Genomic DNA, 6817 nt, shown 5'->3' on the forward strand with positions numbered 1-6817 from the left:
AATACATACATATATATATACTTTATTTAAAAGCAGCAGAAATATAACAAAAAAAACCGTTACTATATATATATAATATTTTAAATATCATTGCAATACAATAGTGTTACTTTCCAGCTAGGGGTTCAGGCGAATATACTGGCAAGATGTAGCAATATTTCAAAATTTCCGTCACAGGTGAATCTACCTGATGAGGACTAATCAAATTTACGATAAGAACCGTATTTTGGAAATTCCTAAACTCAAGTCCTAGATTATCAATTCTAGGTTTTCCAATTTTCCCATGTTCTTCCTAGAGGTAAGACAAAAAATGTTTCATTTGCCTCCCCGCATACATCTTTGCCATTTATACATTTCGGCGTATCGTTATCGACTGCTCTTTCCAGCAAACATTGGTGACTTGTAGCACTATTTCTTATTCATATGTGTGTGTGTGTGTGTGTGTGTGTGTGTGTATGTGTGTTTGTGTGTATGTAAGCATATATATATATATATTTTTTTTTTCCTCTTCTTGTTTCTTTCTGTGTTCCTTTCTGTGTAAGAGCCTAGGCTCGAAACGTTAAATACTTTTTCACTTCCCGAGCGTTATACTAATACATCTGTTTGTTTTCTACACCACCTGCCTTCGTCTGTTGTTTTTTTGTGAATTCTCCCCATGTATATATATATATATATATATATATATGTGTGTGTGTGTGTGTGTGTGTGTGTGTGTGTGTGTGTGTGTGTGTGTGTATAAATATATATATATGTATGTATATGTATGTGTATGCATATATGCATGTATGTACGTAATCATCTGCCTGAATTAACGGATGATTGTACACGCATCAGAAACTCATCTATTGCTTCGAACTATTGTCTAGGTGTGCCCTCCTAGACAGACGATAAATAATGCATTTTCAAAATTAATAAGTTATTGAACAAATAATAAATATATCGGGTCTTCTGTTGTACTTCTGCTGCTTCTCTGTTGGTTCAATTACATACTGTTACACTTATGTGTGGTATTGATTGTTAAAGTGTCTCTCTTATCGTCACTTTTAAAGCTTTAACTCTGACATTTCTAGCGTTACTACTGTAGCCTAATACCTTCCTTCTATTTTTACTGTCTTTATATCTCTGCTCATCTGTTCTATATCCATCACCTCTGCCATATCTTGCGTATGACTTTAAACTGCATCCTGTAGTGCGAGTCCCACTATTTTGAGGAGTGTGGAACCACCTCTTTGCGACTATAGTGCTGGAGGCGTAGCTCCCGTGAGGTTCCAATAAGGTTAATTAACATATTAGGGCTTGCCTACTTATGTATGTGATGACTGGATTCGGGTGTCTGGAAGAAACCATGCTTTAACATCGTGGAGGACAGCTGCAGCAATACGCTGTGAAGTGCAGCGAGCAAGATGCGTCAAATAAGACATTTGGTCATCCACTGCATCTTTTTCATTTCCCAGTTGTCTTGACCTGATCTTGTCGCTGATTTGAAGATGATCACAGTCGAGAGAGTGAGGTTGATGGTGTGCAACATTCATTCACTTTAAATAAAGTAAACGCTCAAATTAGCAGCCATCCTTAAAGATAACAAGATGATTCTCGTCGCTACAACGGACGAATAGGAAAACCTCGTCAGTCTCGTCTGTTGTCCATTCTTTTCCCCCTACAGTGTCAGTAGTCTGGAATGTCCACCCTTCTGATTTTCCTTCAATTGTAGACTCATTAATGTCACTGAGCTGAGAGGGTCTCACGAAGGTGTTAGTTACAGCCCTTTCCTCTTGGTCAAATATGTAAAAGTAAACGTGAAAAGTCTCACGGTCCAATCTTCGAAGATATGATCTCTCATGCGGAATTGACAGAAATTATTTTGGAAAACCTTCTCATAAGGACCTTGAGTTATTTCAGTTTGTTTCTGGTAATCAACTTAACGATGTAATGGAACGTATGGTTTATTGTTTTTTTAACCATACATTCAAGTCTGATTAGGTATAATTGCAAAGAATTTTTTCCTTCAGACAGGTCTATTTCTGATGAACGATATAGTACTACATGTTAATATTTTATGTTTTAAGGCAGCGAGCTGGCAAATCATCAGCACGCCGGGCAAAATACTTACCGGCGTTTTGCCCGTCTTTACGTTCTGAGTTCAAATCCTACCGAGATCGACTTTACCTTTCATCCTTCTGGGGTCGATAAAATATGTATCGAGCTTGTTGGCTTTGTGCCAAGATTTGAAACTAATCCTTTTTTATGTTTTTATAATTATCTGGAATTGAGTTCTAAATATCAGATATTAAACTTTTTGGTATTGTTTGAATTTCGGTTCATTTATGATGTTCTACGAGTTTGACCTTCTGAAACTAGATTTCCTCCGATTTTATTTCGTATGCAGTAATCCCTCGACTATCGTGGGTGTTATGTTCCAAAACCCCACAGAAACAATTAAAATCTAAACAGATATAAATACCTATCGGCCGAAGAAACTCCCGATATACTGAGGAGTCCGCGATATAAATTTACCAGAAAATTTACCAGAAAACTCCGTGATGTATTGAGTGCGTGATAGGTGGACCGCGATATGGTGAAGGATTACTGTATACACTTGTTGACATTCACACAATTCCTTACTAGCTATATCGTAATTCCATCTCAAGATCAGTTTGACTAATCTCTGGAAATATATTTGTGACGTTTAAGAGCCAAAGGGTGTTATACGAAATACCAAAGTGGTGGCTTGTTTTAAAAAATCTGTTCTTTTGAAAAATTTCTAACGGAAGGAAAATCAACTAGTTTTTCGTTTTTTATGTCCTTCAAAACCAGTAAATTGGTGCTCAAATATTAAATCCCCTTCTAACAACAGAAGAGGCGTGTTTTCATCCCCTTGAAGATTTTTGCTAAGAAAGTTTCAATGGTTTATGTCCACCATAAAATGCTAAGAGTTTGTGAGAATTGTTTTATGAATTTCAAGCAAACCGTAAATCTTTTCAGTACAATACTATTAGAAAGTCACCAGACGCATGTTTTGATTAGTAGAGTCAATGTTTTGTAATGCAAGGAGCACTGCAGGTGATTTAGACCTCTTGCTTTTATATTGTCTACAACTTTGGCAACGAAAGTCATAAATTCCATGCATTGTCAAGGGAAAGTTCGAGCGCAGAGTGCTTTTTCATGATTGATAAAGTGAAAAGGTTGTCATTTTTTATTAAGTGAATACATCAGTGGATATTGAAGTCTTTTCTTTTCTTTCTGTGTCAAACTATTCAAAAAAGCCTGACAAATAATATCTGCCCCACTTCTTCTTTAAATGGTGTCAATCCAGTCAATTATTCCCGAGAAACTTTTGAACTATACAATGTGATCTGTTGAACCTTATTTACATCAGATGACTCGTAAAAGTTAATTGAATATACTGGAGCAGGATTAATATCTTTTATTTTCTATTCGATAATTAATGCCATGTCAACGCCTCTTCTATTGATTGTTCTTGCAGAGAGAATTTCTCTGATATTATTAAGTCATAAAATAAAACCTCGACAATATCTGTCAGGCACGCATTGACCGACAACGCTATGTTATAGCCGAATCTATTGTGTGTCTGACAATATATTCCTAGGCTGCAAATAAAAGTGAAAGGGGGCCGTGGCGTGGTGATCTCGTTTTATTGGTTAATTTTCAATTCATTCAACCAATGAGCGATAGTTTGGCACGCAGCTGTCTTCGAGGATTTTGCCTTACTCATTTTCGCCTTCTCTTCGTTGCATGGAAGGTCGTTTAGATTTTGTTAATTATTTTCTAAAAATTACTATTAATATATTTTTAAATAAATTGCTTTATAGTACAGCTTATAATATACTAGCTGGTGTTCAGTATCTCTCGGTATGATATTAATACAAATACGATAATTATTATCGATTTTATTGTACATTTCTTTTTATATCGTGAGAGTCACAGTATTTCAATTGGTCGGCGTTTGGGTATCAGTTTAATAGAGGCTGTCACACCATTAGGAGAGATACGGTACATATATAAAATATTACAAGCGTTGCCTTAAAAAGTACGAAACTAGAATTGAAAAAAGCGCACGCTCTAAAGGAATAAAGAATGTAATAATAAACGTTGAAATGTATTGGACTAGTATCGTTGTTCCAAAATATTGGAATCACTATATGCTGTACATTATTAAGGCAGCGAGATGGCAGAAACGTTAGCATGCCGGGCGAAATGCTTAGCGGTATTTCGTCTGCCGCTACGTTCTGAGTTCAAATTCCGCCGAGGTCGACTTTGCCTTTCATCCTTTCGGGGTCGATAAATTAAGTACCAGTTACGCACTGGGGTCGATGTAATCGATTTAACCCCTTTGTCTCTCCTTCTTTGTCCCGTCTATGTTTAGCCCCTTGTGGGCAATACAGAAATAAGAAACGTTTGCACGCCGAGCGAAATACTTAGCGGTATTTCGTCTGCCGTTACCTTCTGAGTTCAAATTCCACCGAGGTCGACTTTGCCTTTCATCCTTTCGGAGTCGATAAATCAAGTATCAGTTACGCACTGGGGTCGATGTAATCGACTTAACCCCTTTGTCTCTCCTTCTTTGTCCCATCTATGTTTAGCCCCTTGTGGGCAATACAGAAATAAGAAACGTTTGCACGCCGGGCGAATTGCATAAGCGTTATTTCGTCAGTCTTTACGTTCTGAGTTCAAATTCCTCCGAGGTCGACATTGCCTTTCATCCTTTCAGAGTCGATGAATTAAGTACTAGTTGCATACTGAGGTCGATCTAATTGACTGGCCTCTTCCCCCAAAATTTCGGGCCTTGTGCCTAGAGTAGAAACATATGTTGTACATTCTGTGGCATCTTTTTATCACAAGGAATTTGTTTAGTTCATCGAAATTAAATTATATTAGAAATTAAATTATATTTGAAATTAATTAAGTTAAATTGTCGTATACTCAATTTTAACAAGTCAGTCGAGTACAAATACTAATGTCATCTTTAAGCAATAATTCAATTTATGAAGGATATTTTTTATAATTTTACAAGTAATCAATCAAAAATAATTTAGTGGTACTTTGTTCAATTGGCATAACTATTCCATTAATATATGTATCATAATGCGAATTATCTTTGCTTATAATTATTTCGGTTTCGTACTTACGTTGTTATATTGATTTGACGTCATCATAAATCCAGTTATTTTTTATTATCATGGTAATTTGCATGCAGTGTCAAATATGTTTTTATAACTTTGGTATGAAGAGTATCATTATGGATTTACTTATTCGAAGTTAAAGATCATATTTTGTACATTTTCGAATTTTTATATTAAGAACTCGGTTTAATAATTATTGTAAAATCGCAATTCACACGAGTCTCTCTTCGTCTTAAGATACCACAGAATGTACACCATATAGTGATTCCAATATTTTTGAGCAACAAAGCTAGTCCCATACTTTTTAAGGTTTATTATGACATTCTGTGACCCTTTTGAGCGTGCACATTTTTCAGTTCTAGTTTTTTATGTATGTCTCTTTCATATAATCTTCATCGGTAACAGATTTTCATTGATTTTCCCTAGGTTTCAAGTTTAGTCTCACAGCATAACGTCTTGGGCAAATGTCTTGTATTATAGTTCTTGGCCGACGAAAACCTTGAATGGCCGTGTGGAAACTGTACAGAAGATCGTCATATATACACACACATGCATCTGAGTGTGTATGCTTATGTTATGTGTGCTTGTTTCTCCTCACTTGACAACCAGTGTTGGTTTGTCTACATCTCCTTAACGTAGCGGAAACTAAAAAAAAACAAAAACAAAAAAGAAACGCTACTGGAACTGATTTGATCAACTATATCCTTCAAAAGTGTATCCCAGCATGGTCGCAGTCCGATGACAGAAAAAAATAATATGTGTATGAACAAATAAAACTGCTTAGATTTGATATACAAAATATATGTACACGTATATATGGGAATAGAGAGAAGGCAAAGGTTGAAAATTTTCACACGATATTTAAGTATAAATTTATAAATGTTTATGTATCAACAGAGCAAACTTACACAGAGAACAAAGACACATTATCTCCATATTTGCTCATCTCAATTCCACTCTTTACCGCGGGGATTTAATCCGCGATAAACCTTTCGCATTTCAAACCATTTGAGCGCCACAATTGCACTATCAGAAGCATGAAACTTGTAGTAACTCGCATTTAAATCTTGTGTATCGTAAATGTTATTTATCTGACACTGGACGAAGTATATTTTTGTTGATCCCACCAATAACGGAATAAACCACACACACACACACACACACACACACACACACACATGCCAGCATACACATATATAAATATAAATGAATGCGTGTGTTCTGCAAATAGTAAATGTGTTTGGTAGGTATAATCTGTCTTGTTTAACCCTCCCCATTTCCTGTCGTCACAGTACATTTGGCAGAACTCATATTGCTTTCAGCATTCAAGCCAGATTTCCTGTTCCCTTTCTACCGCCAAATAACGGAGCTGCTGTGAAAAAGGATCGTATGCATTACACTTCCTTCTCTGACGAAGCAGTTGAAGATAAAAATATTTTCTTTGTGCTTCAGATCAAATTCTTACAATTTATAAAAAATGTCTAAGATTGTCTATAGGCGCAATATGGTTGTGTGGTAAGAAGTATTCTTCCTGGTCATACGGTTCCGGCTTCTGTTTCACTGCGTGGCACCTTAGGAAAATGTCATTTTATATAGCCTCGGGCCGACCAAAGATATATGAGTGGATTTGGTATACGGGAACTGAAAGACCTTCGTATATGTGTGTGTGTGTGTGT

At 36.1% G+C, this 6817-nt stretch overlaps 1 protein-coding gene across 1 annotated transcript in view; it reads right to left on the reverse strand.

Moving 5' to 3' along the window:
* LOC106876839 (corticotropin-releasing factor-binding protein) overlaps nucleotides 1-6817 on the reverse strand; it is a 155065-nt gene that overhangs the window by 57032 nt on the left and 91216 nt on the right. The gene's annotated exons all lie outside the window — the stretch shown is intronic.

This window comes from Octopus bimaculoides, chromosome 9, assembly GCF_001194135.2.
Source record: "Octopus bimaculoides isolate UCB-OBI-ISO-001 chromosome 9, ASM119413v2, whole genome shotgun sequence".
Classification (NCBI taxonomy): domain Eukaryota; kingdom Metazoa; phylum Mollusca; class Cephalopoda; order Octopoda; family Octopodidae; genus Octopus; species Octopus bimaculoides.